This window comes from Cupressus sempervirens, unplaced genomic scaffold (genome assembly GCF_028749045.1).
Source record: "Cupressus sempervirens isolate cs-2001-9-10 unplaced genomic scaffold, ASM2874904v1 CseChr00s100001_01, whole genome shotgun sequence".
NCBI lineage: Eukaryota > Viridiplantae > Streptophyta > Pinopsida > Cupressales > Cupressaceae > Cupressus > Cupressus sempervirens.
This window is the reverse complement of record NW_028322205.1, coordinates 2,080,683-2,093,941: the sequence shown is the minus strand read 5'-3', so window position 1 is coordinate 2,093,941 and position 13,259 is coordinate 2,080,683.

Sequence of the window (13,259 nt, the reverse complement as noted above, 5' to 3'; positions counted from 1 at the left end):
AAGCAATGCTTCCAATTATTCCACATCTTCCTCATCAGTGCTACTGTCACTAGATACATACTTCATTTTTCTTCCTTTCTTTGATTTCACCTGTTCGACATCTTTCAGTGATAACTTGGCCTTGAAAGCAAATTCAACATTTTCAAGTTTGTAGTTGTCAAAGTTAGATAAATCAAATGCAGTGAGTCTACCTATTATACCTTCAAAGCTTAGATTATTTCCTGGTATACATCTTAGCTCTTATATTGTTGATACTCTAATAGCATAGATAGGGAGCAAGGTTCTTAAGAACTTACTATTAATAGTATCTTCATCCAGTTGACCACTCAAGCATCTTATTGCACTTACCACTTCTTTTAGTCTTGCACCATATTGAGCTACATTCTCATTTTCTTCCATTTTCATGTCATCAAACTTTCCTCTGAGACTTTCTCTTTTTGCTCTTTGTACATTCTGATCTCCTCCATAGATGTCTGATAGGGCTTTCCACATTTTGTATGTAGTGTCACATCCTTTGATATCATCAAATTCAACATAGCTGAGTGCAGAGGCAATTTCCAGCATTGTTTGGTTGTGTTCTTGCTTGTTTTTCATGTCTTCTATAGTAGGAGCACCTGTTGGATCTACATGTTCAGTAACAATTAAATTTTGGGCATAATCTCCTATGGATCCAAGATGTAGCTTCATCAAACTTTTCCATGCAACAAAGTTGTCTTTGTTGAGCTTGGGAACTTCTCTCTTTGCCATTTTGATCTTTTCTACTTGTAGTCCCTTTAAACTGAATCAGCAGTTAGCTCTGATTCCAATTATTAGAATTCTTTAGAATAACTGAGAGGGGGAGAGGGTGAATTAGTTATTCAAGGTCCAAAATTCCCTATTAATACTTTTTTACTACTTTTAATGAATCCATATACTTTTCATCCATCCAATACTTAAATCAATCATATAAGCAAGTTACAGTAAATCAATATGCAATGACAAAACATCCAAAATCAACACATGACACAATGATTTACATGGAAACCCAATTTGGGAAAAACCACTAGTAACATGCTACTTGATTTTCACTCTTCTGAAGTGATGCCCTGTTAAAAACTTTCCCTACTAAAGGCTTACAACACACTGTTAAATGTGACCATGGTTAAAGGATTTCACCAAACTATTAGGAATGGGCCTGGTAAAAGGTCTTTAGAACATTCACTTGGAATGTCACCCTGTTAAAGGATTTATCTTATGGCTATTAAACCAACCTAAGTCCATAGGATTTAGAATTACTATTACAATTGCTAGAAAGTAACGATAATGGTCTTTTGATCTGATATAACTTACAACATACTTTGCAGATTTTAGATCACACTTTTAGTTCAATCCTTATGCTTGACTTTAATCACTTCAGCTCTAACTACTTGTCTTCCTCTCAAGCTTTGTCTCCTTGAGTCTTCTTACTCATTCTGCCAATGCAATCATCCTTGTGGTCATCTATTCAAACTAAGTTCTAGTGCTTTCTTCTCCTTAGCACATTATACAACACTTCATGTTTTTATGCTTGACCACACCTTTCTCTTTCATTTTCCCCCATTCTTCATTAACTTATGTCTTCTTATATAGAAGTCTGATTTGTCTTTACTGCTCAATTCTCCCTCTCCAATTTTAGGGTTTCAAAATGGGTTAGGTAGGATATAATGTACCTACCCCATATCTTGTTCTCTTCTACAAACTTCACCAGTTGTATCATTAAAATCATTCTACATGGTGTTCTATGCCACCAGCTCATTTATCTTCCTTTTAATTCACAAATTTCTAGATAACAACCTTGTCAGCTTAGATCTGGTGAATCTTCAATTTCCAAAATAATGCAGGAGCTCAGCATTATTGAGATACTGGTGCTCGGCACCTCTATGTTACTCGACACTTGGTTCTGCTCAGCACTTGGTTCTGCTCGACACTTGGTTTTGCTCGGCACTTGGTTCTGCTCGACATTTGATTTTGCTCAGCACTTGGTTCCACTCGACACTTGATTTTTCTTGGCACTTGGTTAACTCTGTGTCACTCGGCATCTGAAGTTTACTCAGCATTAACTAGGAATTTTCTCGGCTCTTACTAGCTTGCTCGACTCCTTCTCTCTAATGAACTTAGTTTGAGCTTTACAAAAGACTTAGCTAAAACCTTAAATCTTTGATATGTTTCAGTGTGCTCATTCTTTGTATCTTATAGTATTCCATCAAATACACTTTGTCATCAATGGCTTAGCTGATCCTTGTACTTCATTACAACATCATAACTTCAACCTTTCTCTAGGTGATCTAGTTACATCTTATTGATTGCATCCTCCTTGACAATCAACTAATTGATAGTATTTGGATCACTAAGCAATTGTCATTCCTACAAGTAGCAAGTTTGACATCAATGACAAAACAATGATTGAGGACATTCTTTACCAGTTCCATTTATTATTCCAACAACTTTTCTTAAGATCATTTCAATCATTTCCAACAGAGAAACCCACCACCCAAAAAACCCCAAGAAACTTTTTATTAGAGTAAACAATTTACATACAACAAAATTTTGTTTCTAGATAGGCATATAGGTTTAGATTGTATTATAGTCAACCTGACTTTCACACATTTTTCCCATTCCATTCCTATGAATTTCACAAACATTTATACATTTTGGAATTCTTTATGGAATTTGGTGCATGACCTTTAGGAAAAAAACAATTATTAGCAGCCTTGAACTCATCCATTCAATAGTCAATCATCCATCTAACAGTTGCTCCTTTAGGTATATAATGTCTCTAGTGACTCGGACGCCTCCAGTCACACAAACCCTTTCCATCACATGGATGCCTTGGGTGATCATCACTTAGACACCTCTAGTCACTCAGGCACCTTCATTCGCTTGGACACCTTTAGTCATGCAGATGCCTTCAACGACACAGATGACTCTGATGATACAAACACCTTTGATGATGTAGACAACTTTGGCATGACTTCGGCAATGCAAGCACCTTTGAAGATAGGGATTCTTTCGGTCACTTCATATGCCTCAGAGACATTTTCTTAGCCTTGAGAACTTTTATTTGCTATGATAATCTTTCTTCGCCTTAGGACCATTCACTTTGCCTCGACATACTGACTTCATTGTATCGCTTTAGCCTCATACTATCTTTACCATTGGGTGATCACCACAATGTCTTAGTATATGGTGGACACACCATACAATGATTTCTTCATACAATGAGCACCATACATGCTCCAACAAACCAACAACATGGATTTTTTGCCAAGGTACTAAAAAATCTGAAACCATCTCTTCAAATTTTACTTTATTTATTTTCATGTATTATGACAATGTGCAATGAACATTGGTTGTGATTCCTAAAATAGTTGTTGAATTGTTGTAATTTTGGAAATATGGTTTGTTGAATTGATATAGTCCATTGGATAGGTGTTTTTTAAAATGTTGAAGATTTTTACTATAGACTAGAGGCATTACCAATTGTATGCCACCACAAATTTTGGATTTGTAGGAGTTAGAAGGATCATAATCACGATTGAAAAGACAAGAAATACTGTGTGTAATGAGATCTTTCATATATATTGTGCATTTACATCCATTGAATATGTGGTGGTTAGTGTGAAGAAATAGTTACTTGTTTTGCACAAGTGATGGGCACAATCATTTGTATAGAACTATTTTATAGGGTTTTCTACATAACATAGACCATGTAACCTAAAATGTGTGACTCAATAGCACAAGGAAATAACAAGGATACTAAAAATCTCTTGGTAAACTATGGGACATGAGAGCTTTGAATTTAAAATACTATACATACCTAGTATTGGACGTTCGATGTGACCTGCAGATGTGGCCTTGCCCTAGAGATCTATTCCATCCCTATTGTAATAGACCATGGGGGTTGTGCTTTAATTTATTTTGTGTTTGGGTAGTCGTGTCAGCATGAGTCTGAGCTCTATAAATTCTAAAAAATTCAAATTTGGACATTTGGGTGCACCAAATCAGTATTGAGAATAGGAATACATATTACAATTTTGGGCTAAAACACACATTTTATATTCCACCTAAATAGGTGGAATTGGAATACGTATTTGTATTCCTATTCCATTTTTTACTTTTTCATACTTGATAAAATATTGAAGTCCATCAGAACTTGTGGATGAGCACAACTAGTGAGAGCCCAGAGAAGAGTGGGGTAAAAAATATGGCATCTCCAGTAGAAACTACAAACCCTAAGCTAGTCTATCAATAATAGGGCAAGAAAGATTCATCCATAGATGAGACATTCCTCGTACATTTTTTGTTTAGTGCATAGATACCATGCCCACACAACATCTCTGAAGTAACACAAATAGTCAAATTGTAGACATCATATGGATCTAGACTTGATTAGTGACACCCAACATAAATCCTCAGGTAACAATGTTGGATCCAACTTGGATCCTTGGATTGCATCATCAAACCCAACCACAATGATCTCTTCATTGTGAGAAGACCTGACTTTCCTATGCACTCTCATAATTTTTCAAACATTGCCATTTTCAAAGATATAAACACATTGGTAGGAGCCATTAGCTTTATTGAAATGAACCCATTTTGGGGGTCATTTTTTATATTCAACTTTTCTCTTTTATTTGTATCCTTTTGCCATATTTTCTATGATGATGGATCTTCAGGTTTATTCTCAATGGCAACTACTGATAATGTGTATTATGAACTTGTAGGTTAAATCAATTTTGGGACTGCAATATATGTTTGTACTTGATATGTTCAAAGTGGTATTTATTGCTAACTGTAATATATTTCTACGTATGACCTACTAATGTGCAATGATTGGTATTGCTTTGGATTAGAAATTGCCTACAATTTTTTGTGTCTCCTTCATCCTTTATGTCGTTTCCTCTCATTCTTCCTTCTACCCATAATATATGCCATGAGGGGATTTCTTAATCGAGTTTAGGGTTTGATGTGAAAAATATCAAATATTATAATCTTTTAATTGATTATCTTTCTCATCATTTTAATCTCCTAATTCAATGCTTCTTTTTATTATAAAATGTTTTCTGTCCTATCCTATACCACACTCTATGAGAATCTTCAACAATATCTTCATGTGATCATCATCTTCTGAATTTCTATTGTTAATCGATATTCTAGTTTATGGCTGACTATATGAATGCTTCTTTTTTTCTCCAAAACTTGAATGAGGTGGAGTTTCTTCTTATATATTATTGCCAGTTTGAGAAGCCATGTTGCCGTAAGGCATGTCTCATGTTCATATATTTTCCTTCTATTACTAATCGCACCACTACATTACCTAAGTTTGTGCACTAATGGAAATTGGTAATCATATATATTAATCCCTAATACAAATAATACTTATCAATTGTTAATTATAATCACTGACCCTCATATATTAACCTTTATCTTTATCAATTCAATATATTAGTTCGATGGTATTGTGTGATGCACTTAGCATGGATGATTAAGCTATTGATATCAAAGTTTGTGATCTTCTAATTACATTGATCTTCTCTCTTACTCAATGTTTTCTAGATTAACTTTGTCACTTTTCTTGCATTTAAGTTTCCGTATTAGCTCTTCATTGATAAAGAGAACTTATACCATCAATGGTATCATTCATAATAATTATTATCATTAACTGATGTTGCTTAGATTACATTGGTATGTATCACATGTCTTAATTGATTTTATATTAACATTATAAGAATAATATAGCTAACCCTAAATTAATATTATGTTATTAGTATTAATAATTAATTGTATTTATTTATTATATTATTAATTCTATGCCATACTATTATATTAATGGTTTTACCATATTAGATATAATATTATATTGATTAATTAATCAATTCATTACCTTTAGTTATCAATAATATTTATATCCAAATGTGATAATAGTTAGATATGTTATCATCTTATTGATTTATAATGTAATTATAACATATTATATATTATAATAATATTAGTAATATCATTATTCTTAATACTATTACGTAGTATATTTTCTTTATATATTATTTATAATTATGAATCATATTATAATATTATCCTTGAATATGTCCATTTTATAATATAGCCCATGTAGGTACATTATAAAGTTATTATTAGTATTTGATATCATTTATAATCAAAGTATTTATTTCTTATTTAATTTATTTAACTCATTAATATTATAATTATAATATAATATTTTACATTACAATTATGCTATAATCTTATATATTGTTTTATTTTTATATTGTCAAATATATCACTATTATATAATAGATTCTGATATTGATATGTTATTTGAATATTCAACTTTATTGAAATGAACCCATTTTGGGGGTCATTATTTATATTCAACTTTTCTCTTTTATTTGTATCCTTTTGCCATATTTTCTATGATGATGGATCTTCAGGTTTATTCTCAATGGCAACTACTGATAATGTGTATTATGAACTTGTAGGTTAAATCAATTTTGGGACTACAATATATGTTTGTACTTGATATGTTCAAAGTGGTATTTATTGCTAACTGTAATATATATTTCTACGTATGACCTACTAATGTGCAATGATTGGTATTACTTTGGATTAGAAATTGCCTACAATTTTTTGTGTCTCCTTCATCCTTTATGTCGTGTCCTCTCATTCTTCCTTCTACCCATAATATATGCCATGAGGGGATTTCTTAATCGAGTTTAGGGTTTGATGTGAAAAATATCAAATATTATAATCTTTTAATTGATGATCTTTCTCATCATTTTAATCTCCTAATTCAATGCTTCTTTGTATTATAAAATGATTTCTGTCCTATCCTATACCACACTCTATGAGAATCTTCAACAATATCTTCATGTGATCGTCATCTTCTGAATTTCTATTGTTAATCAATATTCTAGTTTATGCGCTGACTATATGAATGCTTCTTTTTTTCCCCAAAACTTGAATGAGGTGGAGTTTCTTCTTATATATTATTGCCAGATTGAGAAGCCATGTTGCCGTAAGGCATGTCTCATGTTCATATATTTTCCTTCTATTACTAATCGCACCACTACATTACCTAAGTTTGTGCACTAATGGAAATTGGTAATCATATATATTAATCCCTAATACAAATAATACTTATCAATTGTTAATTATAATCGCTGACCCTCATATATTAACCTTTATCTTTATCAATTCAATATATTAGTTCGATGGTATTGTGTGATGCACTTAGCATGGATGATTAAGCTATTGATATCAAAGTTTGTGATCTTCTAATTACATTGATCTTCTCTCTTACTCAATATTTTCTAGATTAACTTTGTCACTTTTCTTGCATTTCAGTTTCCGTATTAGCTCTTCATTGGTAAAGAGAACTTATACCATCAATGGTATCATTCATAATAATTATTATCATTAACTGATGTTGCTTAGATTACATTGGTATCTATCACATGTCTTAATTGATTTTATATTAACATTATAAGAATAATATAGCTAACCCTAAATTAATATTATGTTATTAGTATTAATAATTAATTGTATTTATTTATTATATTATTAATTCTATGCCATACTATTATATTAATGATATATTACATAATATTAACTATTTACTTTTATATTTTTATATTTATATTGTACTATCATTTTATATTAATGGTTGTACCATATTAGATATAATATTATATTGATTAATTAATCAATTCATTACCTTTAGTTATCAATAGTATTTATATCCAAATGTGATAATAGTTAGATATGTTATCATCTTATTGATTTATAATGTAATTATAACATATTATATATTATAATAATATTAGTAATATCATTATTCTTAATACTATTACGTAGTATATTTTCTTTATATATTATTTATAATTATGAATCATATTATAATATTATCCTTGAATATGTCCATTTTATAATATAACCCATGTAGGTACATTATAAAGTTATTATTAGTATTTGATATCATTTATAATCAAAGTATTTATTTCTTATTTAATTTATTTAACTCATTAATATTATAATTATAATATAATATTTTACATTACAATTATGCTATAATCTTATATATTGTTTTATTTTTATATTGTCAAATATATCACTATTATATAATAGATTCTGATATTGATATGTTATTTGAATATTCATATATCCTTTTAATTTGGGCTCATGAAAAGTTCGCCCTTCCTCAAATTGCTTGCCCTCAAGCAATCCCTAATTTCCAATCAACTTATAATCTTAAAATCAATAGCCTATTCCTTGATCTTTTTACTTTAGATTATTAAAATAATGATTATGCTAAAAAAATTATGAAATATAAATATATACAATATATAGACATTAATGCATGAAGACACAAAGTAGACACGAAGTATAGACATTAATGCAAGAAGACACGAAGCAAGCACGAAGTAGACACATAAATGCAGGAAAACACAAAGCATACACGATGTAGACACATCATACCTTCTTTGTTTATTCTCTATAATTTAATTTTCACAATGAAGTAGAGTAAAGGGAATGATTTATAAAATATCCTTCCCTAATATGCCTTTTGATCATGGACCTGCAACACAAATAATTATTAGCATATAATAGCTCCAAAGAAAAGATGACTTTTCTGGTGATCCCTTTTCTCCTTTACATAATCCTTTGGAAGGAATCTTTCTACCACTTGTGATGAACCCTTTTTATCTCCTTGACTTACAATTCAAATTTTAGGCATATGTTAGGGAATCATCCAATTTAAGCAATCTACGACCATCATTATTATTAAGGTGTTTGAGGAGATGACTGTTTAATTTAATTTACTTAATTCATTTGGAAGATTTCTTCTTATAGTACACAGACAACTTTCTCTCCCCTTATTATGATCATCTTGATATGGTAGATTTACAGTGCAAAGGGCATGTGAAACAAGCTACAGGCAGTTCCCTAGAGGATATCCATCATGTGCCCAAAATTACTCTGCCTCTCCCTCCACCAACTCCATACCTTAATATATCATAATGTGGATGAGAAGATGAGGGTTAATCTAATGAACATAATCATTTTGCACAGGAATCTTTTTCTCTCCTCATTACGATCATCTTGAGATGGTAGATTTATGATGCAAAGGGCACGTGAAACAAGCTAGAAGTTGTTCCTTGCATGATATCCATCATGTGGCCAAAATTACTCTACCTCTCCCTCCACCAACTCCCTACCTTAGAATATCATAATGTGGATGAGAAGATGAGGGTTAATCTAATGAACATAATCATTTTGCATAGGAATCTTTCTCTCTCCTCATTACGATCATCTTGAGATGGTAGATTTACGGTGCAAAGGACACATGAAACATGCTACAAGCGGTTCCCTGGAGGATATCTGTCATGTGCTCAAAATTACTCTGCCTCTCCCTCCACCAACTCCCTAAGGATATCATAATGTGGATGAGAAGATGATAATTTCTAGCTTGAGATATGGCAAAATTAAGATATGCTAAATTTTATTTGTTTCCTAAAGTACTATGTTTTAATGCACTTGTCATTTTATTGAACATGTTAAAAAAAATTGAGCGTTTATATTGGAGAATCAATCATAGGCATATCATTTAGCGAACCCCCTTCTAGTTTGAGGTTTCTTGTACCTAGCTTATTCTTGGTGATTGGCAGAGAAGTGGGAGGAAGATATTTGAGCTTGTTGATTACCCTATCAAGGGACTATTATTTGAAGTAGGCCAAAACTTGGGAGAAATGGCTAAAGTAGTTGCAACTTTGTGTTCTTCATTACAAAACAAAAACATGTCTTTCAATATTCTAATATCTTATTGTGGAACTCAGATATTTCTTTTTCCCCAAGTAACTACCTTTTGATAATTATTGCATCTCTCAACATTTAATATTGCATCCTGCAGATCAAATGAGTTCTAAGTGTTCTATTTATTTTCATGAGATATTGATTTGTGCAAATCACTACTCTTGAAATATGGGTCAATGAGTTTGATTCAAAAACTACATAGTTAAGTTAATGCATTTAGTGCTTTGTAGAGAAGCATACACATGGGATGATTGATGATAAATTCCTTTAGGTGAAGGTCAATCCTTTGGCCTGGGAAATTGGTGGACATATTTTATTTTATAGAAATATTGATTATAACCATGCTACAGAGCAGTTTGTAAGAGATTTTCTTGCTGTTGCATCTCCCAATCAAGAAGAGTTTGAGGGAATGAAATGCCTATGTGTTGGCATCGCAGAAGACATTTGCTACCAGTAATGATTTGATAAAGTCATTTGTTGCTAATGTTTATAATTTCGTTAGGGATAATTTTGTGGGGTTTATATAAATTTGAAGATTCTTTATCATATTTGCTTCATATTAAATGAGATTCATGTCCTTCAGTGCCATCTTATCAGAAGATAGAATGATGTGGCTTAGATTCATTCTAATCATGAAATTCAAAGAATAGATATAGTTCTTATTGTACAGTGAAATATATTAAAGGGTTGATCATATGGATTAAAAGCTTTTGCAAGTTTGATCATGATCTGTTGCCATTCTCAGTATTGTTCAAGATTCTACAATTCCTCATCTATGTTTAATTTTAAATAGCAAGATACTCATTAGATGGAGAAAGGGATTGTAGAGTGAGGAAATGAATGTGACTGGTATGAGTTTTCCCTAATTTTTAGCTGATCATAGTTTACAACTATTTAGTATAAATATGTAATCATTTTCTTGTTGTTGAAATATAAAGTCTATATTAATACTTTGCATGCAATAGATCATCACCCAAAACCTATTGAACATGAAACAAGATGAGGTCCTAATGCTAAACATTGGTAGTACGATGATGGATTTATTATTGTATTATGCAAGATTATCAATTATCTCATGGTAACAAACATTTAACTATTGCACCACAAATTAAATTACATCGCTATAGAATAATCTTTAAACATTTATTGCACTAAACACAAATACGAGCTTCAAAGGATTTGGGCTCTATAGATATTGAATTTTAACCTCCCTTATTATTGATTGTAGTATTGCTAAGGTAAGAATTGTGATTCTCCTTTACTATGTATTATATCTCAATGTCTTTGCTTCATAGTATTTTTGAGTTTAGACTGGTCTATATAGATTTCCAAACTCTATATGAGTACCTTTCATTACTTTCTCACATTTAATAGTTAGATCATTGGTTAATGTATGATGTCACCCAATGTTTCTCACATTCCAATCAGGCTTGAATACAGGATAGATCAATGTCGCTAAACTTCACGACTTCTAATTCTTGTGTGCATGAGTAAAGTGGATGGGCTCACATCTATGCAAATTTGTAGGACACTTATTTCAATTATTACATAAGCATTTACATATCCATATCATTTTAAGAGTTGTATTTCATGAAACCAATGTTGATAATTTGGTGGATTAAAGTGTCCGTAAATCATATCATATGGATAGTTCAATATTCTTAGTATATTTATTATGGTTTTATATAATATAGTTGTTTATTTGTCATGCACTTTCTTTTGGAAACATATCCATGACCTGATGTGCCAAAGTGATTAGATCATTAATTGACATTGGAAATCGATGGATAATTTATATTGAGGTGGGAAATTGTATCAGCATTTGTTTGATTGATTTGAATTAAATTCTTTGCTGCAACTATGCCATTGATGCAAGTTTGACAGAATTCTATGGTTTTCTCTATCAACTGTTATTTTTAAACTACAATTTATTGTACACAAAATTCTATGATGTTCTATAAAAGAATTCAACAAACATAACCTGTAGGAATGCTCTTGTAACAAATTATTCTGAGTGTCAATAGGGGTAGGCAGACCATAGATCTCAAGTGTGTTTAAAGTCTCTGATGGATTGATTGTTGGACATGGCAAATAGGTGCTCCTTTAATATCTTCTCTAGAAACCCATCAATTATCTGGTGAAATTTCTTCTAATAAATGATTCACAGGCTGGCAGGATGCTAGCTCTGATACCAATTGTAATGAACCCATTTTTGGGGTCATTGTTTATATCTGACTTTTCTCTTTTATTTGTATCTTTTTGCAATATTTTCTACGATGATGGATCTTTAGGTTTATTCTTAATGGAAATTGCTAATAATGTGTATTCTGAACTTGTAGGTTAAATCGATTTTGGGATTGCAATATATGTTTGTACTTGATATGTTCAAAGTGCTATTTATTGCTGACTATAATATCTATTGCTGCTTATGACTTGCTAATGTGCAATGACTGGTATTGCTTTGGATTAGAAATTGTCTGTGATTTTTTTTGTCTCCTTCATCCTTTATGTTGTGTCCTCTCGTTCTTCCTTCTACCCATAATATATGCTATAAGAAGATTTCTTTATTGAGTTTAGGGTTTGATGTGAACAATATCAAATATTATAAGCTTATTTCCCATCACTGTAATCTCCTGATTCAATGCTTATTTGTATTATAAAATGATTTCTGTCCTATCCTGTACCATAGTCTATGAGAATCTTCAACAATATCTTCATGTGATCATCATCTTCTGATTTTCTATTGTTTATTGATATTCTGGTTTGTGTGCTAACTGTATTACTGCTTCTTCTTTTTCCCCCAAACTTGAATAAGGTGGAGTGTCTTCTTATATCTTATTGCTAGATTGAGAAGTCACGTTGCCGAAAGGCATCTCTCATGTTCATATATTATCCTTCTACTACTAATCGCACCACTACATTACCTGAGTTTGTGCGCTAATGGAAATTGGTAATCATATATATTAATCCCTAATATAGATAATAATTATCAATTGTTAATTATAATCGCTGACCCTCATATATTAACCTTTATCTTTATCAATTCAATATATTAGTTTGATTGTATTATGTGATGCACTTAGCATGGATGATTAAGCTATTGATATCAAGGTTTGTGATCTTCTAATTACATTGTTCTTCTCTCTTACTCAATGTTCTCTAGATTAACTTTGTCACTTTTCTTGCATTTCAGTTTTCGTATTAGCTCTTCATTGATAAAGACAACTTATACCATCAATAGTATCGTTCATAATAATTATTATCATTAAGTGATGTTGCTTAGATTACATTGGTATCTATCACATGTCTTAATTGATTTTATATTAACATTATAAGAATAATATAGCCTACCCTACATCAATATTATGTTATTAGTATTAATAATTTATTGTATTATTAATTCTATGTCATACTATTATATTAATGATATATTA